Source organism: Canis lupus, chromosome 13 (assembly GCF_048164855.1).
Source record: "Canis lupus baileyi chromosome 13, mCanLup2.hap1, whole genome shotgun sequence".
In the NCBI taxonomy this organism is placed as follows: domain Eukaryota; kingdom Metazoa; phylum Chordata; class Mammalia; order Carnivora; family Canidae; genus Canis; species Canis lupus.
The window spans coordinates 50343793-50371748 of record NC_132850.1 but is presented as its reverse complement, the minus strand read 5'-3'; the positions used below and the strand labels follow the sequence as shown (position 1 = coordinate 50371748).

General features: G+C 38.2%; 1 long non-coding RNA gene across 1 annotated transcript in view; it reads left to right on the top strand.

Annotated features, from left to right (window-relative positions):
• LOC140603079 (uncharacterized) overlaps positions 1-27956 on the top strand; it is a 55656-nt gene that overhangs the window by 3341 nt on the left and 24359 nt on the right. Inside the window, exon 2 of the long non-coding RNA XR_012006124.1 lies at positions 1060-1199. This is a non-coding gene — a long non-coding RNA (uncharacterized lncRNA). The remainder of the gene's footprint in view (positions 1-1059; positions 1200-27956) is intronic.

Here is a 27956-nt window from a genome sequence, read left to right as displayed (position 1 = left end):
TGACCAGTGGAAATCAGCGAGTCCGTCTAAATATAATATTGAGTCTAACAAACTCTCTTTATTAATTCTATATTTGTGACCTTGACGAAGTTTACTCCAAGGTGGCAGTTCACTACTTAAAACCTTCCCAGTGGAAAATGTTATAGATGTCCAGGCCACCTACTCCAGAATAAAAATCAAACTTGTCAAAAAAAAAAAAAAAATCAAACTTGTCTTCTTCCTGGCCTGATTCCTCTCTCTGCCTGAGAGTGAAAAAGCCACAAAGGAGGCATTAATGAAGTCAGCTGCTTCTACTTTCTTCTAGCAACACCGCACCTGAGGGATTTGTCAGAGATATGTATTTGAATCCTCTGTTTTGTAATAAGAGCTTTTTTAAAAAAAAATTATATTCCTTGACACTGTTACATTAAATGGTGCAATTATCAGTTTTAATTATATTGAATGAAAGCACAGAGCATGTAAAATCAGGTTATTGGGTCTCAACCATTTGAGAATTTCGTAATTCATATAGAGTAAACTGGAACAAATGTCAGGCTATATCAAACCCAGTAAAATGTCAAATTGTTTCATTGATTTTTCTTTTCATCTGTGACTAATCTCTTAAATTGATCTAGTGATTTTTAACTTTTGATTACTGTGTCTTTTGCTTCGAAAAGGTTAGTTTAGTTCTTTTTCAATTTATGTCACTTTGTCGTTTCCTATTCTTTGAAGGCATCTTCAATATAGATTTAAAACAGTAAGCATAATTGTTTTATAGTCACGTATGGTAATTCCAGTATCTGAAGTCTCTGTCAGTCTGGGGTTTTTTGTCTATGTTTGTGCTGGCGCCCCGAGTAGAGTCTAGTTTCATTGAGTTTCTAGTTATCTTTGTGTACTGATCATTGCATTTGAAAACTAATATTTGTGGGAATAATTTGAGGCCTACAATGAAGATATTCCCTTTTAGATATGATATGTATATCCTTCTGCCAGAGTCCTGCAGGCGTTTAACCCAGCATTTTTGGTCTTACGCTTCCTGGGCAATGCAGGAGGTTCAAACCCAGCTATTATTCCTTGTAGGTGTCCTACTCTAGATTCAGCTTTTCCTGGTGTAACCCTTTGAGATCACAGTTTGCTGAGAGGAGGATCTCCTGTTAGACTCACACCTTCTGTGGACTCTGGGATTGGATTTATGTCCTGTCACTCACACGGCTATCCAAGTAAGTGTTCCAGTTATCTGGAACCAAGAAAGACAAAAGTTGTTAGGTGTTTATCTTGTTTATTCTTCCCCTCTCTCCTGTTCTGGACAAGCAATTCCTTACTAAAAAGAATACATTTTATTTTTAAGATTTTATTTTTAAGTAATCTCTATACCCAATGTGAGGTTTGAACTTAAAACCCCAAGATCAGGAGTTTCATGCTCTCCTGACTGAGCCAGCCCAGTGCCCCAAGAATAGCATTTTAAGTAGAATTTTGGTTTGGAAGCTTGGGGAACAGTAAGTCATTTATTTAACTGATGTTTAGAAATTTCTTCCATAAATGGAGAAATTTGAGGAAATCTTGCTTTGTTATCTTAAATTTTTAAATTATGCATTCTTTTCTTATCCTGATAAAATAATTGCAAATTTATGTCTTTTTACTGATGACATTATCATAAATGCTTAAATGATATTACTAAATCCTAACCAGATTGCAGTGAAACTAGTGCTCTGGGCAGCCCCGGTGGCTCAGAGGTTTAGCACCACCTTCGGCCAGGGGCGTGATCCTTGAGACCTGGGATCGAGTCCCACATCGAGTCCCACATCGGGCTCCCTGCATGGAGCCTGCTTCTCCCTCTGCCTGTGTCTCTGCCTCTTTCTCTCTCTCTGTGTCTCTCATCAATCAATAAATAAAATCTTAAAAAAAAAAAAGAAACTAGTGCTCTCACTCACACTTGTTGGCATTTTACAAAGATAAGCCGTCTGAAAAGTAATTTGTTGATGTGATTCAAAAACCATTGGTGTCCTGCGAATATATAAGGAAATAGTTCAAAATTGCGAAAAGCCTGTATGTGTAAAGATATTATCCAGTCGTAATCATAAAATTAGAAGATGAGAAATAATCTAAATGTTTTAAAATAAGGAAATGAAAGGGACAACTGAGTGGTGCAGTTGGTTAAGCCTTCTGACTCTTGATTTTGGCTCAGGTCCTGATCTCAGGTCATAAGATGAGCCCCTTATTGAGCCCAACGTCAGGTTCCAAGCTTAGCCCAGAGTCTGCTTAAGACTCTCTGCCTCGGGCAGCTTAAAAAGGGAATTTTATGGTATGAGAGTCATATCTGAAAAAGCTGCTAAAAATTTTAAAACATAATTTCTAAAGTGAATATTTTGTATGAAATATCCCAGTGTTTGAGCTTTTACAAATATTTAATTTGCCAATCCTGTAGCCTAATAATTAAATATCATTCTATCTTTGAACCTCCCAGCTCTCTTCCCCCTGCTACCAACACAGCTGTCCTCTTTCTCATGGAGACCTTCATTCTCTATAATACATCTGTGATACTGTGATTTATAATAAGAAATACATATGTTGAGCACTTGGGTGGCTCGGTGGTTGAGCATCTGCCTTCGGTTCAGGTCATGATCCCAGGGTCCTGGGATCGAGTCCTGCATCAGGCTCCCTGCGGGGAGCCTGCTTCTCCCTCTGCCTGTGTGTCTCTCTGTGTCTCTCATGAGTATATAAATAAAAATCTTTTTTTTTAAGAGAAATACATTTATTTCCATTTTTTCTGGGTTGCTAGTATAGAGTTCCAAAAACCCTTGGGATTTCCTAAGTAATGAGGTCAGTAAAGGTCTCTTGTTAAGAGTGAGTTTTGGATGCACTTAAGGATGGGGGCTGGTTGCCAGAAGGACCAACCCTGTAGTTACAGAGTTGGTATTTTCCATCCCACCCCCCTGACATCCCTTTAGGAGTTGGGCTAGAGATTGAATTCAATCACCAGTGGTCAGTGATCCATCATACCTATGTAACGAAGCCTCTTTAAAAACCCAAGGTGGCAAGGGGGTGCCTGGGTGACTCAGTCAGCTAAGCCTCTGACTCTTGGTTTCAACTTGGATCATGATGTCAGGGTGCTGGTCAAGCTCCACATTCAGCGGAGAGTGGGGAGTTTGCTTCTCTGCCTCTCTCTGCCCTTACCCCTGCTCGCATGTGAACACTTTCTCTCTTTCTCTCTAAAATAAATAAATGAATCTTTTAAAAAAATAAAAATAAAAACCCAAGATGGCAGGGTTCAGAGAGCTTTTGTGTTGGGAACACATGGAGATGTGGGGAGACTGGTGTGTTTGGAGAGAGCATGGAACTTTTTTGCATCCTTTTCCCATACCCAGCCCTATGCATCTCCTCCACCTGGATGTTCCTGAGTTCTATCCTTTTATAATAAATCAGTAATCCAAATATAAGTAAAGTTAACTTACTAATTTAGTAAAGTAAGTCACATGTTTCTCAGAGTTCTGTGAGCCACTCTAGCAAATTTACCCAAGGAGGGGGTCGCTGGGACCTCAGATGCATAGCCAGTCAGAAACAGGTGATAACCTGGATTCATGACTGGTGTCTGAAGGGGGGGTGGCAGTCTCAAAGGACAGCACCTCACCTGTGGAACTTGATGCCATCTATGGGTAGGTAGAGTCAGAATTGAGTTCAACTGTAGCACATCCAGCTGGTATCAGAATTGCTTGTCGGTGTGGGAATGACCCCCACCAAGGGGTTCCAGGATCATTTTACATCGTTTTCTCCCTGTCTGTGAACATTTCCTGATATCATTTGCTTTTCCTCTCAGCTACAGCCCATAGTTGCTCATCTGAGCAACAAACCTTCTCACCAAAACTCTATACTTTTGGGCAGCCCAGGTGGCTCAGCAGTTTAGCGCCACCTTCCGCCCTGGGCGTGATCCTGGAGACCCGTGTCGAGCTCCCTGCATGGGGCCTGCTTCTCCCTCTGCCTCTTTCTCTGCCAATCTCTCTCTCTCTCTCTCTCTCTCTCTCTGTCACTTATGAGTAAATAAATAAAATCTAAAAAAAATATATCTATACTTTTTTGTAGCCTTATCCTTGTCTGACCCTGCTCAGAAAACTCTAAGTCTGGTTCAGTACACAATCTACCAACTTTGTGATTTTTATAGGTTCCAGTTTTTTCACTCCTCCCTGTATTGACCTTGTTCAGTCCTTCCTACACTGACTCTGGCCTTGATCATGTGACTTGCTTTGGTCAAGGGACATTATTATCAACTAGGACTCAAGCAATGGCTTAACAAATGCTGGCATTGAGGCACCTGGATGGTTCAGTCGGTTAAGTGTTCCACTCCAGTTTTCAGCTCCGGTCACATGATCTCAAGATTGTAAAACGGAGTTCTCTCTGAGCATAAAGCCAGATTAGGATTCTAGATTCTCTCTCTTCCTCTCCATCTGCCCCACTACCCTGCTTGCTTCTGCTCTCTCAATCCTTCTAAAAAAAAAAAAAAAAAAGGCTGGCACATTGAGAGAATTTGTTTTACAGCAAAAACTAACATGCATTTTCTCTAACCTTACATTTACCCTTACCTTTGAGACTGGAACTGTTAGAAATTAATGGTACCACATTTCACCTGGGTTCTTGTGATCCTTGTCAGTCCTTTTACCTGTCAGCTACCTTCCCCTGCCTTTCAATGTCTGACCTTTTCAGTACCTACCATGATCTTCCCATCCCCAATTCGGTCCAATCTTCTGTCATTTTTAGAATATAAGTTTGTTGCCTGCTTGAGATAATGTGGAGCTTGCAGGCTACAGTAGGGACTCTGGATGTTTTTCTGTGTAGGCTGAAAAGCCATTGAGATTTTTGAGCGGTGGAGTGACACTCCAGCTACTGTGTGGAAAATACAATGTAACAGAGCAAGAATGGAGTTAAGAAGTTAAAAAAGATGATGGTAGCTTGGTTTAGGGAGAGAGAAGAGAAAGTGCAGAGGGTGGAGAGTGGTGGAAACAGGATGCCATTCATAGAGATAGCATGTATGTGACATCCTCTAAAGCAGTAAAGTGCAGTTGCCCTGGGTAGAGAGAAACCTTGAAAATTCTGGTTATTTTTTGAAGATAAGAACCAACAGAATTTGCTGATGAGTTGTGTGGAAAGAAAAAGAAGAATCAAGGATAATCACATTGTATAATAATTTTTTTTTTTTACATTGGTGCTTACATATCCTACTCCCTCTGAGCAAAAGGCAGACTCTGTTCTAAATATCTTTCTTTGTATACTAGTCTTGAATGAATGAATGAATGAATGACCCAATTTAAGGATGAATCCTGACTAGGAGGTTTACGTTAGAGCAGATTAACTATTTTCTTTGAGAAGATAGCTTTCTCCTTCCTTTTCTGTTTACAAAATGAAAATATTGTATAATAATGAGCTCTGATTGTATTCTAGATAGGATTATTAAAATGTACCCTATACTAGTGCTTCCCCAAATACAGTCATCAGAATGATTACCAGTCAACAAACTATTGTCAGTTGGCAGTGAGATAAGGAGTTTTGACATAATGAAGTCAATTGTGTCACTAAACACCTACTCAGCTGGCTTTTTTTTTTTTTTTCAATAAAACTTTGTCTATTAAGGAAGTAGTGTGCTGATTTGCATTCTGGCTTAAGCTCCTTATCTTGTTGCCAGCTGGCACCTTTTGTTACACTACAACAGAGGATCAACTGAATTTTCTGAACGCTATAGAATATTTTCTTGGACATGCCAAAGGCCTGGTAAAGTATTTAAAAGTCCCAGGATAATCTCCAGATTTATATAAAGGGATGATGTATTTGAAAACGAGAAAATTGTTTTTGAAAGGACTACAACGTTTAAAGGCAGCAAGATGTAGTGGAAAGAACATGGATTTTATGTTTAAACCTGGTTTCGAATCATTGCTCTGTCACCTGCCATGTGACTTTATATTGTCTTTGTTTTGTCACAGCTAAGTGGAAATAATACCTACCTCCCTGAAGTTATGCAAGGTTTAAATAACACAATACGCATTGGGAGCCTAGCACAGGGGCGCATGTAGGAGGCACTCAGTAACTATTAGCCGTTTCTCTCCTTCCAAAACAAATATCAGCTGCCCAGTCACACTCTTGTCAACACCTCTCTATCCTTAACCTTGTTAAATTTCAAGTGTGTTCTTGTTGGAGTCATTTCCCTTGCTCACATGGTTTGCGTGGTTTGTTGTGAAGGCACATATGAGGTAGGAAGATGTTCCAGGAAGCGGAGAAAGAGAACAGAGAAGGAAAATTGAGATTAAATCTGTACATGAGGGGATCCCTGGGTGGCTCAGTGGCTTACCACCTGCCTTTGACCCAGGGCGTGATCCTGGAGTCCCAGGATCGAGTCCCACGTCGGGCTCCCAGCATGGAGCCTGCTTCTCCCTCCTCCTGTGTCTCTGCCTCTTTCTCTCTCTCTGTCTATCATAAATAAATAAATAAATAAATAAATAAATAAATAAATCTAAATAAAGAAATAAATCTGTACATGATGGTATTAATGTCATTACAAAAATACCATGGTACAATCAAACTAGATTCCTTACTACCATCGCTATTACTAAGAACGACATCCAGAGGGCACTCTTTTTTTTTTGATACCCATATAACCATTATTGTTGCTATATATAAATGCCTGATACAAAGTAAATACTCAAGAAAAGTTTTTCCTTTTTTTTTCTCATTCCTCTCACTGTCTTACGCCAAAAGGGGAATTATTTCCAATAGCCATTCATTAGCAATACATTTACAACAATAGGAATTATAGAGGAGTGCCTAGCTGGCTCAGTCAGTAGAACATGTGACTCTTGATCTTGGGGTTTTTAGTTCAAGCCCCACATTGGACATAGAACTTACTTTTAAAAAAAATGTGTAGAGGTTCCTGGATGGCTCAGTTGGTTAAGTGTCTGCCTTCCACTCATGTCATAATCTCTGGATTGTGAGATCAAGCCCTGGGGCAGGCTCCCCGCTTAGTGTGGTGTCTGCTTCTCCCTTTCCCTCTATGCCCTGCTCATGCTGTCTCTCTTTCTCAAAAAAATAAATAATTTAAAAATTGTATAGATTGCATTTTTTTCCTTAACTGGCTAATCACAAAGTTCAGCTTTCGATTAAAATGTGGAGCACTGTGGGGTGCCTGGCTGGCTCAGTTGGAAAAGCATGCGACTCTTGTTCTCAGGGTTGTGAGTTCGAGCCCCACATTGGGGTATAGAGATTACTAAAATAAAATAAAATAAAATAATAATAAAACATGGAACACTGTAATGAATGCGTGAATGGTGCTACAAAAATAAAAGACTTAGAAAAAGGAAGCACCAGAAAGAATGTTGAATGTGCTGATTTTGATTAGAAGGAAATGAGTAGGGATCCCTGGGTGGCGCAGTGGTTTGGCGCCTGCCTTTGGCCCAGGGCGCGATCCTGGAGACCTGGGATCGAATCCCACATCGGGCTCCCGGTGCATGGAGCCTGCTTCTCCCTCTGCCTGTGTCTCTGCCTCTCTCTCTGTCTCTCTCTCTGTGACTATCATAAAAAAAAAAAAAAGAAGGAAATGAGTAGAAAAATGGAAATGTTGATAAGCAAATTCATGACCACAACATAGATCCAAATTACTACATGAATCACCTCCATCTGCCAGTTACGGGATAAATCAGTGGTCTGGGGAAAAAAGGATCTTGGTTCTAGAGAGAATTAAATCTGGGCCTAGGTGGAAATATTCTAACAACAGAGAATAGTGACCTCAAGGGTCAGAAATAGAGAAAGGTGCTGTTGACAAAATGGGGAGTAAATAAAGGATGATTTTTTAAAAAATATATTTATTTATTCACTAGAGACACAGAGAGAGAGAGGCAGGGACACAGGCAGAGGGAGAAGCAGGCTCCATGCAGGAGAAGCCCGATGTGAAACTTGATCCCGGGACTCCAGGATCCCGCCCTGGGCTGAAGGCAGGCGCTAAACTGCTGAGCCACGCAGGGATCCCATAAAGGATGATTTTAAAGAAAATTCATCCCTTTACTCATTTGAGTGTTTATTCACTCTCTAGTGGCAGGTCCAGTGAAATCAGGGGAGAAACTGGATCTGTCCTCAAAAATTGTAGTATGCTGTTGTGGTCAAATAATGTAGGCCTGGCTGCTTGCACGGTACCTAATCTGTGAATTCTACTCAGTGACGCCTTCAGATGGCACAATAAAATGGCAATATGCATGGCTTTTTTAAAAAAATTTTTTACCTATTTATTCATGAGAGACAGAGAGGCAGAGGGAGAAGCAGGCTCCGTGAGGGGAGCCTAATGCGGGACTAGATCCAAGGACCCCAGGATCATGACCTGAGCCAAAGGCAGACTCTGCTCAACCACTGAGCCACCCACATCAAAGCGCATGTTACCAGAAAATCCATGTATAGTCCAGTCACATTACAAAGACTTCAAAAACATTGTGTATGTTGTTCAAATTTTTGGTCAGAATAAATATCCACATACGCACTTTCTACCTTCTGTTCCCAAAACCAGTATTGCAAATAGCATAGAGTCTCCTCTTAAATAGCATGGAGATCCTCTTAAATAAGGTGTTTGCAATGGTATTCACTGCAACAAAATTTTTACTTGTAAATTAGATATTTATTTATTTAATAGTATTAGCTAGATACATAGTGACCTCTATCCTCTCAGTAGGTTCTTTATTTTGAGATCTTTTCAAAAATTGTGATACTGTGATATTTGCAGTTAATTGAAATGGCATCAATCCCAAATTCCCCAGTTGGTCATGTAATCACAAGGCATTTAATCCCTCTGAGTTTTAAGTCTCTGTAAAATGGAGCTAGTAATGCTTGCTCTATCTACCACACAGGATTATTGCTATGCTCTCAGTAAAAGTAAAAAATACATAGAACAGTAAATTTTTTTAATTACTATAATTCCAGGCCTTGAGCATATACCAGTAGCCAGGGTGGTATTTAAATTGCCACCTAATTTCTCTGAACACTGTGAAAGAGGAGCTCAGACTAGATTTCTGTTTCTCTGTTAAACTACCACACGACCTCATGTTTTCTATTCCTATTGCTATTTCTGTATTTTTCCTTCCTAATAATACTGTAATGAGAAGTAGTTTATTTTTTTTTAAGACCTTATTTATTTGACAGTGCGGTGGGGGGTTGGGGGGGAGTGGGTAGCAGCAAGCAGAAGGAGAGAGCACCCTGGGAAGTGATTTAAAAATAATTTAAGCCCCTGGTAGTTACACTGAAAATACTGAGAAAAAACAGTAGAAGCTTTATTTTTTTAATATGACAATGGGGAAGAAAATTAACATTAGGGAAGTCCTGATCTAATAGAATTATTTACATTATCTCACTAATCTCTTTTAGTTCTCACAATCCAATAGGATAAGATTGTACTTGAGGAGGATTCTGGGTGGCTCAGTGGTTTAACTGTCTGCTTCTGGCTCTGGTCATGATCAGAGGGTCCTGAGAGCTCTGAGTTGGGCTCCCTGCTCAGCGGGGAGTCTGATTCTCACTTTCCTCTCCCTCTACCCCTCTCCCCCCACTCATGTTCTCTCTCTCTCTCTCTAATAAATGAAATGAAATCTTTTTTAAAAAATTGTACTTGAGGAAATAAGACTCAGTGGCTTAGTGACTTGCCCCAAATCACAGCTATAAGTATGGAGCTGAGCTTGAACCCAAGTTTAATCACCAAGATGAACTTTTTTCCTCTAAGGAATTCCCAGGTACTATCGATTCTGCTGGTCTGGAGTCCATGTTTTAAGAACGACTGGGCAAGACTCTGATGTATTTATCACCTAGACTCTGTAATGTTAAATTCAATATTGAGTTGGAAAACCAGGATATACTGGCTAAGGAGCAACTCAGTTTACCCCTCTTGAAACACAGTGAAAAATAAGAGGGAAAAAAAAAAAACCACACAAGGCAAATAGAAAAGAAAATTAAAATGGCAAGTGTAAATCCAATCCAATCACATTACATGTCAATGGAATAGCCAATTCAGTAAAAAGGCAGATAACAGATTGGATTAAAAAAATCCAATTATAAAAAAAAAATTAAAAAAATAAAAAAATAAAAATAAAAATAAAAAAATCCAATTATATATTGTCAACAGGAGACACTTTGGATTCCAAGATATAAATAGAAAGCAAAAGAATGAAAAACGGTATATCATGCAAACAACAAAAGAAAGTTGAACTGATTTTATTAATGTCAGACAAAACAGACTTAAAAGTCTATTAACAAAAAGTGTTTTTAGAGATTGGGAGGGACGTTTTATAATGAATGTCAGGAAGCTATAACAATTGTAACTGTATATACATCTAACAACAGATCACCAAAATACATTAAGCAAAACTTACAGAAATGAAGGGAGAAATAGCTGTACAATAATAGTTGGAGACTGCAATACTCTGTTTTCAAAAATGGATAGAACAATGGATAGAAGGTCAACCACAACATAGAAGACTTGAATAATGTTATAAACCAACTAGATCTAATGGATAGCTATGGAGCCCTCTACCCAACAACAGAATATACAGTCTTCACAGTGCACACAAGAAATTCTCCAGGATAGACCATATGCTAACCTATAAAAACAAATACATTGAAGAGGATAGAAGTAATACAAAGTATGCTTTCCAACAAGATTGGAATGGAATTGGAAATAAGTAACAGAAAGAATTTGGGGAAACTCACAGGTATGTTGAAATTAACAACACACTCCTAAATACCCAAAGGGTCAAAGGAGTAACCAAAAGGGAAATTATAAAATACTTTGAAGTGTATCTGGCTGGCTTAGTTGATAGAGCATGCGATTCTTGACCTCACAGTTGTGAGTTCAAGTCCCAGGAATTGGGTGAAGCCTACTTAAAAGAAAAAAGAAAAGAAAATACTTTGAGATGAATGAAAATAAAAGCACAAATGAAACTTCTGCGATGCAGCTAAAGCAGTGTTTAGAAGATAATTCATAGCTGAAAATGCCTATCTTAAAGGAGAAAGATCTTTTTTTTTTTTTTTAAAGATTTTATTTATTTATTCATGAGAGATAGAGGCAGAGATACAGTCAAAGGGAGAAGCAGGCCCCATGCAGGGAGCCTGATGTGGGACTTGATCCCAGGTCCCCAGGATCAGGCCCTGGGCTAAAGGCAGCACTAAACTGCTGAGCCACCAGGGCTGCCCAAGGAGAAAAATCTTAATCAGGAATTTAACCTTCCACTTTTAAGACATTGGTAAAAGAACAAACTAAATCATAAGTAAGCAAGTGAAGTAATAAAGATTAGAGAAGAGATATATATGAAAGAGAGGATAGAAAATCAATAAAAATAAAAACCAAACCTTTGGCAATGTCAAATATCAAAAACTGGGCAGCCCCGGTGGCTCAGTGGTTTAGCGCTGCCTTCAGCCCAGGGCATGATCCTGGAGCCCCCGGATCGAGTCCCATGTCAGGCTCCCTGCACGGAGCCTGCTTCTCCCTCTGCCTGTGTCTCTGCCTCTCTCTGTGTGTGTCTCTCGTGAATAAATAAATAATAAAATAAACAAATATCAAAAACTGACAATCTTTGGGGCAGCTGGTGGCTTAGTCAGTTAAGCATCTGACTCTTGATTTTTGCTCAGGTTATGATCTCAGTGTCCTGAGATCAAGCCCTGCATTGGGCTCTGTGTTCAGTGGGGACTCTGCTTGAGGATTCTCTCTCTCTCTCCCTCTGCCCTGTCCCCACACTCTCTCTCTCAAGTAAATAAATCTTAAAAACAAAACAAACAAAAGAACAACAACAACAGCAACAAAAAAACCCTGACAAACTAGCTGGATAGACCAAGAAAAAAATAGAATGACTCAAATTACTGGAATCAGAAATGAAATAGGAGATATTATTGCTGACTTTACAGAAATAAAAAGGATTATAGAGGAATACTATGTACAATAAATTTATTGTATGCCAATAAATCAGATAACTTAGATAAATGGGCAAATTCCTATAAAGACACAAAATGCCAAAACTGACTCAGGAAACGGGCAGTCTGGGGGCAACTGGGTGGCTCAGTTAAGTGTCTGCCTTTGGCTCAGGTCATGATCCCAGGGTCCTGGGATCAAGCTCTACAACAGGTTCTTTGCTTAGTAGGGAATCTGTTTCTCCCTCATCCATGCAGCTCCTCCTGCTTGTATTCTTTCCCTCTCTCTGTAAATAAATAAATAAAATCTTTAAAACATTTTTTTAAAAGAAACATAATCTTAATAGACCCATAAAAATATAAGTAATGAAGAGATCTACCCACAAAGAAAAGCCAGTTTCAGATAGCTTCACTAGCAAATTCTACCAAATATTTAAAAAAAGAATTACCAATTCTTTACAAACTCTTATCAAAAAATAGATTATGAGGGAACATTTCCCAACTCATTCTATGAGGCTAGAATTACCAGATAACAAAAATAGAGAGAAATGTCACAAAAAGAAAGCTAAAACCCATTATCTCCTGTGAATATGAACACAAAAATCCTCAACAAAATACTAGCAAACCAAATCAATAGCATATCCAAAGAATTATACACTATGACCAAATGGGAAATATTTCAGGAAACTGAGATTGATTTAATATCCATAAATCAATAAGTGTAATACTCTCTATTGACACAAATAAAATAAAAAAGCCACGTGGTCATTTAATAGTTGCAGAAAAAGCATTGACAAAATCAAATGCCCTTTCATGATAAAAAACACTTAAAAGACTAGGAATAGAAGGAAACTTCCTCAATTTGATAAAAAGCATCTGTGGGTATACCTGTTGGCTCAGTGGGAAAAGCATGCTATTCTTGATCTCGGGGTCATGAGTTTGAGCCCCATGTAGGGTGTAAAGATTACATAAATAAATAAATAAATAAATAAATAAATAAATAAATAAATAAATAAATAAATAAATAAAGTTAAAAAAAGGCTTAAAAAAAAGCATCTACCAAAACCCCACAGCAAATAAGACAAGCATGACCACTTGCTACTTCCATTCAACATTATATTGAAGGTTCTAGCAGGAAATCGGGGAGATAAATAAAAGGCATCCATATTGGAAAGGAAGAAGTAAAACTATATTGACAAATGATATAATCTTGTATATAGGTAATTTAAAAAATCCACTGAGAAAACTATTTGAGCTCATAAATTAGTACAGTAAGGATGCAAGGTACAAGATCAAAATGCAAAAATCAATTGTATTTTTAGACCAGCAATGAACAGTCTGAAATTAAGAGAATTCTATCTAGAGGCACTTAGGTGGCTCAGTCAGTTAAGCTCCAATTCTTGATTTTAGCTCAGGTCTTGATCTCAAGGTTGTGAGTTCAGGCCCTACATTGGGCTCCACACTGGGTGAGGAGTCTAAAAAGGAAAGAAAATTCTGTGTGTGGGTCATGTGGCTGGCTCAGTTGGTAGAGCATACAAATCTTGATCTCAGGGTCATGAGTTCAAGCCCCACATTGCACATACAGCCTAATAAAAAAAAAATCTATTTACAATAGCATCCAAAAAAATAAAATAGGAATAAATTTAATAGGGGACACCTGGGTGGCTCAGTCAGCTATGTGTCTGCCTTTGGTTCAGGTCATGATCCTAGGTCCTGGGATCTTGCCCTACCTTGGTGTCTGTGCTCATCAGAGTTGGCTTCTCCCTCTGCACCTCCTCCTGCCCCTCCCCTTGCTTGCTCTCTCTAACAAATAAAATCTTTAAAAAATATATAAAATCTTGGGGTACTTGGGTGACTCAGTCAGTTAAGTGTCCCACTCTTGATTTCAGCTCAGGTCATGATCTCAGGGTCATGGGTTCAAGTCCCACTCAGACTTGGTGCTCAGCAGGGAGTCTGCTTGAGATTCTCTCTCTCCCTCTCTCTGTTCTCCTCCCCTTACTCTCTCTCTCTAAAATAATAAATAAATCTTAAAAAAGAAATACATTTAATAAAATAAGTACAAAATAAATACATATATAAAAGTAAACCAGTCTGTCTATGGTCAACTGATTTTTGATAAGAGTGCCAAGACCATTTAATGGAGAAAGAACAGTCTTTTCAACAAATGGTGTTAGGACAACTGGATAGCCACATGTGAAAGAATGAAATTTGAGCCTAACTGATACCGTTATATAAAAGTTAATTTAAAAAAAACCATATTAATTCAAGGGGGTATCTGAGGATGCCTGGGGTGGCTCCTCAGTTAAGTGTCTGCCTTCAGCTCAGGGCATGATCTTGGAGTCCCGGGATCGAGTCCCACATCAGGCTCCCTGCATGGAGCCTGCTTCTCCCTCTGCCTGTGTCTCTGCCTCTCTCCCCCTCTCCCTGTCTCTGTCTCTCATGAATAAATAAATAAAATCTTAAAAAAACAAACAAACAAAGGGATATCTGGCTGGCCCAGTCAGAAGACCATGTGACACTTGATCTCAGGGTTATGAGTTCAAATCTCACATTGGATGTGAAGCCTACTTAAAATAGAAACTTAAAAAAATTATTCAAAATGGACCAAAAGCCTAAATTTAACAGGTGAAATTGTGAAACACTTAGAAAAACTGAAAGGTAAGTCTTTTTGATCTCTAATTTGTCCATTCCATTGATTTTTAGCTGTGACACCAAAAAGCACAAGTAAAAAAAAAAAAAAAAAAGATGATTTGACTTCATCAAAATTAAAAACTTTTCTGCTTCAAATAACAATGTCAATAAAGTTAAAAGATAATTCACAGAATGAGAGAATATATTTGCAAATCATACATTTGATACAAGAATTGTACCTAAAATATATAAAGAATGGTATAAAGTCAATACTAAAGATAAATAATCTGATTAAAAATGGACAAAAGATATGAGTAGACATTTCTCCAAAAAAGATATACAAAAGGCCAAAATATATATAGAAAACTCAATGACATCAGTAATCGTTTGTGAAATGTATATCAAAATCCCTCACTTGCTATGATGGCCATAATCAAAAAGTCAGGTAATCACAAATGTTGATGAAGATGTTAAGAAATTGGAACATTTATACACTGTTGGTAGGACTATAAAATGGTGTAGTGACTTTACAAGACACATTGGCAGTTTTCCAAAATGTTAGATAAAGAATTTCTATAAACCTGGTAATTTCACTCCTGGGTATATAATTTTAAGAATTTAAAACAGATGTTCAAACAAAAATTTGCCCACAATTATTCATCTAGCACCACTGTTCATGATAGCCAAAAGGTGGAGATAACCCAAATAGTCTCTCAACAGATAAGTAGATAAACAAAAGATGGTGTATCCATACAGTAGAATATTATCCAGCCATAAGAAAGAATGGTACATGCTACAACATACATGAACCCTGTAAACATTATTCTAAGTAATTCAGACACAAAAAGCCACATATCATATGATTCAATTTATTGAAATAACCAGCATTTCCAAATCATTACAGAAAACAGATCAGTGGCTCCCCAGGAGAAGTAGAACAAAGGTGTGTGTGGGGAAAATAAGGAATAACTGCTTACAATAATAATTATAAAAAGACAAAACCCGTATGCCTACCATCCAGTTTAAGACAAATGTCAAATACAAAAAAGCAAACTGACTTCAACAATAAAAATGGGTTTAAAAAAATTTTTTTTAAAAAGCAAGTTAGAACCTTTTACTTCATGTGGTGCACCAAATGCCAAAATGCACAGTTCAGAACTTCTTTGGTCAGTTGTAGGAAACCAAATAAATGTATTAAACAGCAAAGTGACACAATCAGAACTGTGCTTTAGGAAATCCATCTGGCATCACAGGTTGATTGGTGAGAGATGGACTGGAGGCACAGACTTCCTGTAACAGTCAGAGACTCTTGAGGCTTTAAGGTGGGCATGGAAGGAATAGAAAGAAACATATGAATGCCTATATTTGTGCTTTTGTCTTCTTTTATATCCTCTGCACTTACAATCCAATCTCAGTTATAGTAGGAGTTAGCAGACCAGAGAAGTATCCTTCTAGATACAGGCAAATCTAGAGCTTTCCCAAGAAAAACATCAGACCAGGAAATAGGCAGTCTGAAATGATTTTATTGTTAAGCAAGGGATTGACAATGTTTGCTTTCTTAGTCTGTCTCCAACAGGCCTAAGATAAGCAACAGCTATTATTTACTGATCATTTGCTAGATGAATTATATGTATTTTTGGATTAGCTCACTTAGTTCTTTTTTACAACCCTGGGAAGTGAGTACTACTTTTGTCCATCTTATGGATGAATAAACTGGGATTCAGAGAGAATAGGAAGCTTGCCCTTTAGGATAAGAAGAATTGGACTTCACACTTGACTCTCAAGTCTGTGCTCTAAAGAAGGAAAAGGAGGGGAAGCTAAGATTGAGAAGCATGGTGTTTTTGTTGCTCCAAATCTGTCTCTTCCTTCTGAGTTTATTGTATTTCAAAAGAACCAAGGTAAATTCGTTCACTTTCTGGAAGTGCAAACAATTTTTTTTTCATCAGTACTTTGGGGATTCACAAAAAGAGTTGATATACATCTCTCCAAGAATGTAAAGCTGTTGCCTTACAGTATGAGAAGGATAAAGCTACAGAGCAAGGCCACACTCCTGAGGTCGGAGGTGAAGGCCTCACCCGAAGATTTGGACTTTTACTGTGCAGAGTATGAGAGCAGAGGTGGGAACTGAAACAAGAAACCAGAAACTAGAGGATCAGGAGGGGGAACTGCAGGTATTGGCTGGGAGTCCCTCTGTTGTTACCTTGAGAATTCATTTCAAGGCCTCCTAGAAGGAAAAGGAAAGGTGACCTCTGCACTTTAGTGGCAGACAAGTCTAGGCACTAAAGCTGAAGATAAACGAGCCTTATCTTAATAGAAGATTATCTAGGTTACTCTTTTCGTTCAGCCTTTGGTAAAATCTTATTTAAATGTTTCAACCTGATTTAAGTAGGCTGCAGGGATTAAGAGTTCTGTCCCTCTTAGAGCAGAGGCTAAAAGGGAGGAGTAGGTCCCCTTAAGCCAGCTTGCTGGTGGCAGCATTGTGAGCTCCCAAAGGGAAGGTAAAACTCAGGACAGCAGAGTTGGGGGTTAAGCAGCCCACTGCTTCTCACCATTGTCGTTGGGATAGTCTCCTTCCCTCCACCGCCTGTTCAGAGGAACGGAGGTATGATCTGTATTAAGGCAGTCAGAATATTCTTCATCCATTTAGCTTAGGACAATGTTTATCAAACTGCGGGTCAGACCCGCAGGTAGGTCATGAAATCAATTTCCTGGGTGTCAATCAGCACTTATTCTTAAATGGAATAAAAACTATCATGTACTTAGAAGGCTTAACTATTGTTTCAGGAGTTGTTTCATTTTAAAAAATATAAAGTGTGTGTGTCCATGTAAAATGTAGATCTCCCTGTGGGTTATGACCAGAAAAGTTTGAAAACCACAGTGACAAGTATATATCTAATGAAATCCATTAATCAAGGGGGAAAATGGGGTCCTTATGACTCAGTGTATTTTCCCTTCTCTTTAGAATTTGTGCACGCAGAGTTTTACCCTTTAACACAAGTAAAAAATAACTTCCCTCAAGAAATTCTTTTGGGTGCTTTCTTTTTTTTTATTCTTATTTTTAAAAGATTTTATTTATTGATGAGAAACACAGAGAGAGGCAGAGACACGGGCAGAAGGAGAAGCAGGCTCCCTGTAGGGAGCCTGATATGGGACTCAATCCCGGGATCATAACCTGAACCAAAAACAGACGCTCAACCACTGAGCCACCCAGGCATCCTTTTGAGTGCTTTCATTCAGGAATGATGCACTGTTTATTAGTTCACAGCTCTGTCAACAACTTTGACCTGCCAGGAATGAAGGTACAGTTGAGGTTAGGTGTCTGGAAATCATGATCTCTGGTGGAACTAGACTTCTTTTAAGAGTGAAAGGTTTTGGCCTTCCCCTGCTGCATCTGTGGCACGATTCACCCCAGCCTGCTGATTGGCAGGGACAGTGGGACTCTTCACCCGCAAGACTGCCATTTGTAATCTCAGAGACAATGAGCTGCTACTCACAACCCCCCACTGGCTGGTCCCTGGAGTCTTTATTGTGATGCTAGACAAGCTCAAGTGACACTGTATAATTTTACTATCTTTCTGGAATCAAGAGAAGGTCACGGTGCCTCTCTCATACCCCCTGCTGTCTTGAATTCAATAGTATGTATTTATAGCATTAATTCTGAACCTTAGTCATCCTGAATTAAATGTGACTGAACTGTTTCATATGTTTATGCCATAGTTCATGTGGATCTATTTATCCCCCAGACATTTCTCATCATTTTATATGTAGATTTATAAGCCAGGTAATCAAATACAGCCATTTTCTTTTTTTTAATAATAAATTTATTTTTTATTGGTGTTCAATTTGCCAACATACAGAATAACACCCAGTGCTCATCCCGTCAAGTGCCCACCCAGTGCCTGCCACCCAGTCACCCCCAACCCCCCACCCTCCTCCCCTTCCACCACCCCTAGTTCGTTTCCCAGAGTTAGGAGTCTTCCATGTTCTGTCTCCCTTTCTGATGTTTCCCACTTATTTTTCCTCCTTTCCCCTTTATTCCCTTTCACTATTATTTATATTCCCCAAATAAATGAGACCATATAATGTTTGTCCTTCTCCGATTGACTTATTTCACTCAGCATAATACCCTCCAGTTCCATCCACGTCAAAGCAAATGGTGGGTATTTGTCGTTTCTAATGGCTGAGGAATATTCCATTGTATACATAGGCCACAGCTTCTTTTTCCATTCATCTTTCGATGGACACCGAGGCTCCTTCCACAGTTTGGCGATTGTGGACATTGCTGCTATAAACATCGGGGTGCAGGTGTCTTGCGTTTCACTGCATCTGTATCTTTAGGGTAAATCCCCAGCAGTGCAATTGCTGGGTCGTAGCGCAGATCCATTTTTAACTCTTTGAGGAACCTCCACACAGTTTTCCAGAGTGGCTGCACCAGTTCACATTCCCACCAACAGTGCAAGAGGGTTCCCCTTTCTCCACATCCTCTCCAACATTTGTGGTTTCCTGCCTTGTTAATTTGCCCCATTCTCACTGGTGTGAGGTGGTATCTCATTGTGGTTTTGATTTGTATTTCCCTGATGGCAAGTGATGCAGAGCATTTTCTCATGTCTATGTCTTCCTCTGTGAGATTTCTGTTCATGTCTTTTGCCCATTTCATGATTGGATTGTTTGTTTCTTTGGTGTTGAGTTTAAGAAGTTCTTTATAGATCTTGGAAAGTAGCCCTTTATCTGATACGTCATTTGCAAATATCTTCTCCCATCCTGTAGGTTGTCTTTTAGTTTTGTTGACTGTATCCTTTGCTGTGCAAAAGCTTCTTATCTTGATGAAGTCCCAATAATTCATTTTTGCTTTTGTTTCTTTTGCCTTCATGGATGTATCTAATATTCGACAAAGGAGGAAAGACTATCCACTGGACGAAAGACAGTCTCTTCAATAAGTGGTGCTGGGAAAATTGGACATCCACATGCAGAAGAATGAAACCAGTCCATTCTCTTATACCATACACAAAGATAAACTCAAAACGGATGAAAGATCTAAATGTGTGACAAGATTCCATCAAAATCCTAGAGCAGAACACAGGCAACACCCTTTTTGAACTCGGCCACAGTAACTTCATGCAGCCATTTCCTTTTAAAGGTTATCCAAGGAGGACAGTAGTCCCTCAATTATGGCTTCATGGCTTGGGGGGAGAAAAAGAGCTCTTTCCCAAAATAATGAGCAAAAAGATTAATTGATACCTCTTTAGTGATATCATTCAATAATTATAACTTACAATAATATGTAGACAATTTAAGGGGAAACTAAGGAAATCCCAACAAAAGCAAAAATCTTATCTAGTATAAATAATTGACTCTGAAATTTAATCCAACCCAAATGACTCCTCTAAACCAGTCATAGTCATTCTATTGCCTTACCAGGAACTGGTTTCAAATTCTCAGGTGCCCAGTGGTGCCAGGGTTCATAGAAATATTTCCTCGTTCCCAAGAGTGATCTTCTTTCTCCAGATGTTGGCATGTCTGGCTTTTGATGCCAAGAATTTCTGATACCGTCTCTCTGTTGTTGCCTGAGGATGAAGTTGTTACCTAAAAGGTGAAGCTCCTGACAGGTGACAAAGTAAAGAGACAAGAACCTGGGTGTCCTTTCTGACGTTGTTACGCAACTGCTTCTCTCTCTGACCCTACCTCTAAACTCCCAAGTTATATGACATAATACTTTTCCTTATTGTTTGGGTATTATTCACAAGATGGGTGGGTTTTAGGAATTATTTACAGCCAAAGCATTCCTACTAATCTACTGAACGTTAGCACCCTTGGTAACATTGATGTCCCCCCAGGTGCTGGTAAAATGCCTTCTTCAACTTCACTTGTATTTTCCAGTGTAGCTAGAGAAAGCTCTAGAGAATATACATGGCTCCAGAATCTTAGGAATTCTCTCAGACACCCTGCCTTCTATGTCTTGTCAGGATTTGTTTCTGTCAAAAGCCGCTCTTCTCTTCCTTTCAGCCAGATACCCCACTGACTACCACTGTACACCCAGGCCTGGTTTGAGAATCCTTAACAAGAAGCACATAAAAGTTCCTCCCTTAATATAAAGAGTATTAAAGGTGTTATGATCCTGCTTTCTGCTGTTGCCGGTATCTGTTGCTTCAACTCTGCTTAGAGTTCTGAATTCTTCTGACTAGATGGCTTGGAATAAATTTCTGCCTTCATTTGGCCTTTCTCCCGCAGTGTGACTGACATGAGTTGTTTCCTCCAAGCTTACCTGAAAGAGCTCTCTTGTTATTTTAAAAAATATTTTATTTAGATTCAATTTGCCAACATATAGTATAACACCCATCAAGTGCCCTCCTCAGGGCACCATCAAGTGCTCTCCTCAGGGCCCATCACCCAGTTACCCCATCCCCCACCCACCTTTCCTTCTGCAACCCTTTGTTTCCCAGAGTCAGGAGTCTCTCATGGTTTATCTTTCTCATTTTTCCCCACTCAGTTTCCCTTCTTTCCCTTATAGTCCCTTTCACTATTTCTTATATTCCACATAGGAGTGAAACCATATGATAATTATCTTTCTCCGGTTAACTTATTCCCCTTGTTATTTAAGCCTCGTCTGCTTACCTGGATTCCTGTTCCATTCCTTCCCTGACTTTCAGTGTCTTTGTGTTTATTTAGAGGATGGTAAAATGTAATCACAAGAAGGAAATGAATAGTTTTCAAAGTATATTGGAGAAGTATTTGAATAGGAGTGAGCACAACAGTGGTGCATAGTGTCTGTATACCCGTTTTCTTATTTTGAGGTAAGGAAAATTTACAAGCTGTTAACTTGGTATGTTCTGCATGAAATGTTGTAAAAGTTGCAGATGCATATTGAGTTTAGTGCTGTTTTTTTAACTACCAGAGATTCCAAAGAGAGAAGAGAAATTAGCCAGAAAGTTTTACTTCAAGAGCAACTTTTATTAAAATATCATTAGTAACAGTTCAGTATATAAAGTTAATGACTTCTTTTATATAGCCTCTTGTCATTTATAGACATCAGTCCATTAACCTGAGTAATCACCTCTGTTTTCCCTTCAGTTCCACTTAGTCAGGTTTAGGGGTAAGCAGAGATTTTTCTTTGGCTTGTGTTTATAAAATAACATTTTACAATCTGCTTTATGTGCATTTGCACATATGAAAAGAGGTCTAAATATATTACAGAACCTTTACTCTTATATATTAACTATGTGAAATTTAGTTTCCTACCCATCAAGATATTTTTTGTTTTAATTATCAGTTAGGCTCTCATGTTCTTCTTGAAATACACTCCTGAATTACTTTCCTGCCTGCTATAAAATTCTATGAAACTATTCATTATGTGTTAGGAAAACATTATTCTGAAACTAGACCTCCAAAAGCTTTTTTAAAAAGCAATTTATCATCAAAGTTAAAAAAGTCTTTTCTAAGAATAATATCGCGAAAGTGAAAAGAGAACCCAAAGAATGGAAGAAAATATTTGCAAATTATATATTTGATAAGGGACCTATATCTAGAATATATAAAGAATCTGCATACTCAAAAAGGCAAATAACCCAATTAAAATGAGCAAAGGATTCAAATAATCATTTCTACAAAGAAGATATATGGATTTCCCAGGCTATCTGAAAGTAAAGCATTCCTATGAAATCATTTGTAAGCCAAAATGTTATAAAACAAAGAAGCAATTACTATTAATTTATAGGTAAAATTTTTTAAGGATTTTATATAGGGGTGCCTGGCTGGCTCAGTTGGAAGAACATGGGACACTTGATCTTGGGATTGTGAGTTTGAGCCCCATGTTGGGGTGTAGAGATTACTTTAAAATAAAATGTTTAAAATTTTTCATTTAAAAAATTTTTATCTAAAAAATTTTTTATTTAAAATATATATTTAATATATTTTTATTTTAAAAAATTTTAATTGAAAAATTAAAAATTTAGTTTTTTTCTTAATTTTATTTATTTATTCATGAGAGACACAGAGAGAGGCAGAGACCTAGGCAGAGGGAGAGGCAGGCTCCCCACAGGGAGCCTGATGTGGGACTTGATCCTAAGACCCCAGGATCACACCCTGAACCAAAGGCAGACGCTCAACCACTGAGCCACCCAGGTGCCCCAAGATTTTATTTTTAAGTGATCTCTACATCCCAATGTGGAGCTTGAACTCACAATCACAAGATCAAGAGTCCCATGCTCTTCTAGTTAAGCCACCTCTATGTGGAAAATTTCTTGAGCCCAAATCCCCAAAAATAATCTCTCCTGTTTAGGCTTTTCTGATACCTTAGGGCACATCTTCCTGACAGCTGTACAAAATAGAGAGGTGAAACACAGGTGTTCACAGACACGGTTCAAAGCTGTGGCGGCTTGATGCTGAGATGCTAAATGTAGTTACCAGGGAAGGAGCTTGGTGGGGCCACTCTGAGCACTCAGAGCACACTGCTCAGGATGTGCTCTGCTTCTGTAATGGCTCACTGCATGCAAAACATGATGAATGTTATTTTCGCTTTTTTATGTAAAAACAAAAACCCTTCCCAGATTTCTTTTGGTTAGTGAAAACAAGTATGAATGTAGATCTTCCATAAAAGCAAAGTGACTTAATTTGAGACTATCTATCTGTACAAATGACCAACAAGCACATGAAAAGATAGTCAACATCATTAGTCATTAAGGAACTACAAATTAAAACCAAATCAAAATGAGATACCCCTTCGCACCCAGTAGGATGGATGATTATACTGAAAAAGACAGACAATAACAAGTGTTGATGAGGATTTGGAGAAATTAGAACCCTCATATATTGCTGGTATGATTATAGAAGGTGCAGCTGCTTGGGAAATCAGGTTGGCAGGTCTTTGAGTGGTTAGGCAGAGAGTTGCTATATGAGCTAGCATTTCCACTCCTAGGTTTATATTTAAGAGAATTGAAAGCATGTGCCCACACAAAACTTGTACACAAGTGCTCATAGCAGCATTATTCATAATAGCCAAATTCAGTGGAAACAACCCATATGCCTCTCAACTAATGAGGATAAACAAAATGAAGTATATCCATACAAAAGAATATTATTAGATCATGTTGAGTAGTGAATGTTTGTGCCCACCCCCAAAATTCCTATGTTGAAGCCTTTACTCCCAATGCAATATTAGGAAGCGGGGCCTTTGAGAGGTAATTACGTTTAGATGAGGTCATGACAGTGGAGTTCCCGTAATGGGATTAGTGCCCTTATAAGGAAAGGAAGAGGGGCACCTAGGTGGCTCAGTTGGTTAAGGGTCTGACTTCAGCAGAGATCCTGATCTCAGGGTCCTGGGATCGAGCTTGGCATCAGGCTCTACACTTAGTGGGGAGTCTGCTTGTCCCTCTCCCTCTGCCCCATCCCACTTGTGTGCCCCCCTAATTAAATAAATAAAATCTTAAAAAAAAAAAAAAAGAAAAGGAAGAGACACTGGAGCTTCCTCTCTTCACTGTGTAAGGATACAGTGAGAAAGTGGCCAACTGCAAGCTAGGAAAATTACTCAATTGCACACTAAAGAAGGGTGAATTGTATGATATGTGGATTATAACTCAACCAAAAAAATCATTCAATTTTCTATTTAGGTCATATTATTGTAAGAGAACTTTAATTCCACAAATATATTCAGAATCAAGGTAAGAAGTATACAGAGAAATATTAGTAGTCAACAATGTTAGTCATATCTAGATTCATGTTATACTCTCTCAAATATTTCCATATGATTTACAAACACATTTATTTCCTCTGAAGCACTGTTCTCTGCACTGAAATAACAATTACTTCTAGAGATCTCTCAAAATGTCTTTGAGGAGGTAAAGGGTACAATTAAAGTAGTAGACCATCTGTTGCTACTGACTGGGAGTGGAGTCAAAATTAGCACTCATATTTATCTGCTTTAGCCAACTTATTCCAAGTGTAAATTATCATTTAGAGGTTGCAATCTCTATTTCTTTTTTTTCTCTATTTCTTTTTAAAAGTAGGACTATATATATGCATACTTCCACATATATATACTTTTAAGTGATCTCTACCCTCAGCATGAGGCTGAAACTCATGACCTGAAGACCAAGAGTTGCATGCTCTACCGACTGATCTAGTCCTCAAGTAGTACTTTTTAAAAGGGAGGTATGCTTGGAGTTTTCGACTCCAATTAAATTTTCCATTTATTACATTTATTACTACTCTTTCGTGAGTATATATGAGGATCCCATAGATAATGAATCATGGTAGAAGTACAAATGAATCTATGAAAAGATGTTCAACCTAACCAAAAATTAGGGAAGTATATAATGAGAAATCATTTTATTTCTTCCAGATTGGGAAAGATTTAAAAGATTGATAATATCTGGGACACCTGGTTGGCTCAGTCGGTTAATCATTTGCCTTTGGCTCAGGTCATGATCCCAGGGTCCTGGGATCGAGGAGCCCGGTCAAGTCCTGCATCAGGCTCCCCGCTCAGCAGGAAGCCTGCTTTTCCCTCTCCCTTTGCCTGCTGCTCCCCCTGTTGCTCTCTGTCAGATAAATTTTTAAAATCTTAAAAAAAAAAAAAAAAAAAAAAAACTAACAAAAAACCAAAAACAAACTATTAAAAAAAAAAGATTGATAATATCCAGTGTGGAAGAGAGTATTTAGAAATAATCTTTCTCGTTTTACTGATAATGAATATAAAGATATTGAATATATAGATATATATTTATATAGAATATAAAGATATTGTTTTGGATGGTAATTTGCAATATTGATTATATATATGTGTATATATATATATATATATATATATCCTTTGACTCACCAATTCCATTTCAAAGATTCTACTTAAAAAATATATTTTTTAAAGATTTTATTTATTTATTCATGAGAGACACAGAGAGAGAAAGAGAGAGGCAGAGACACAGGCAGAGGGAGAAGCAGGCTCCGTGCAGGGAACCTGACTTGGGATTTGATCCCCGGTCTCCAGGATCAGGCCTTGGGCTGAAGGCAGCTCTAAACCGCTGAGCACCCACACTGCCCCAAAGATTCTATTTTATAGAAATATTTTTACAAGTACATGAAGACATAAGTATAAGAATAGCCACTGCAAATTTATTCATAATAATGAAAATTGGAAACAACCTAATAATCCATTAATGGAGCAATATAATACCATGCGGTAGTCCAAGGTTATTCATTAGGTGAAAAAGAAAGTGGCTTCAATAGTATATACTGAAGGGGACGCCTGGATAGCTCAGCGATTGAGCATCTGCCTTCAGCTCAGGGCATGATCCCAGTTCTGGGGATCGCGTCCCACATCAGGGTCCACATATCATACAATTCACCCTTCTCTAGTGTGCAATTGAGTAATTTTTAGTATATTTAAAATTAATTGTCTTCACCATCATCTAATATTAGAAGCTCCCCGTGCTTCTCCCTCTACCTATGTCTGTGTCTCTCGTGAATAAGTAAATAAAATCTTTTTTAAAAAAGTATGTATTAAGAATAATGTGGGGATCCCTGGGTGGCGCAGCGGTTTAGCGCCTGCCTTTGGCCCAGGGCGCGATCCTGAAGTCCCGGGATCGAATCCCACGTCGGGGTCCCGGTGCATGGAGCCTGCTTCTCCCTCTGCCTATGTCTCTGCCTCTCTCTCTCTCTCTCTCTCTCTCTGTGTGACTATCATAAATAAATAAAAAATTAAAAAAAAGAATAATGTGATTGCATTTCTGTAAGATTAATATTTATATGATTTTATATAAACTGAGTACATAATAGTTGCTCATTAAATATTTAGGGTAGGTTAGGATTAATTAATATGCAGCTTAAAATGTGTGTTTAAAATCTATCAAACTACTTCTAGGAGTGCTTATGGTAGACTTTTATTTCTTAAATTACAATTTTTGAAATATTTAAATTTCTTAAAGATTATATATATGTTTTATAATCTGAAACATAATGCTTGCTTTTTTTTTTTTTTTTTAATATTGGTGACTTTAGGACTGCCTGGGTGGCTCAGTCAGGTAAGTGTCCTACTCTTGATTTCGACTCACGTCTTGATCTCATGGTCATGAGATGGAGCCCTGCTTTGGGCTGGCTTAGTATGGAGTCAGCTTATCCCTCTCCCTCCCCCTCTGTCTCTCCCTCCCTTTCCCATCCTTGTGTGCTCTCTTTCTCATAAATAAATAAGTAAACAAACAAACAAACACACAAATTTTTTAAAGATAAGTGACTTTAGGGCCCTAAAGTTTTGGACAACACCCATAGAATGTGGGCAGCTCCGGTGGTGCAGTGGTTTAGTGCCGTCTGCAGCCCGGAATCGAGTCCCACGTTGGGCTCCCTGCATGGAGCCTGCTTCTCCCTCAGCCTGTGCCTGTGCCTCTCTCTCTCTCTCTCTCTCTGAATAAATAAAAAAAATTTAAAAACCCATAGAATGCAAAATCAAGAGTGAACCCTAAGGTAAACTATGGACTTTGGATTATTAATGATGTGTCACTGTGGGTTTATCCTTGGTTTAAAAAAAAAAAAAGTACTACTGGTGAGTGATGTTGATAATGAGAGAGGCTGTGCATGTGGGATGGTAGGGGGTATATGGGAAATATCTGTACCTTCCTCTGAATTATATTGTAAACCTAAACTTGGTCTAAACAAGTCATAAAAAAAAAAGATGAATGATAATTCTGAAGTATAGCAATGGACCAGGACCCAGAAGCACATTCAATTTTGCCTATGTTTTCCTTCTCTATAATTCCCTCCATTTTAGGTTGAAATTATCAGGGGAGAGGGTGAGAATAGTAGGAAATTCATAAAATCAGAAACTTTGAAATCTGAAGAGAACCTTGGTCCAACCACATCCTTTTACAGACAGTAACTAAGATAAAGAGGAATTGATGACTGGTCTAAGAGCGTACCACCCAGGCAGTGTGCCATTTCCAGAGCCCAGGTCTTTTGACTATAAATAAAATGGTTCTTCCTGTTGATAGGGGAAAAAAAAAACCTGATTTGAAACCTCTTCTTCTCCCACATATAAAAAACCTATACAATTTTATTTTGACTGGATTTCTGAGTCAGATCAGTGGTGCTTAACTTGGAATCCACTTCCTTAATTTACAGTATGCAATTGTACTATGCTACTAAAAACAGCCATTCAAAAGATATTTATTTCATATTTTGCAAACAATAAAACACAGCTACAATATATTTTAACAGTTACATTTAAAGATGTCATTTTATTCATATTTAGTTTTTAGGTTCTCCTTTCTCCATAAAAGGAAAAAGAATTATTTAGAAACTGAAGTAGACTAGACTTATAACACTAATCATGTTTTTTTATATTGTAGACTTTTAAAATGTACAGGATTTTGTGCCTCTTTGTCTAAGAATTGTTGATTGTTGTTTTTATTTGTACATTCTTTTTGTAGACTAAAATTCTTTAATTAGAAAGTAAACAAGTA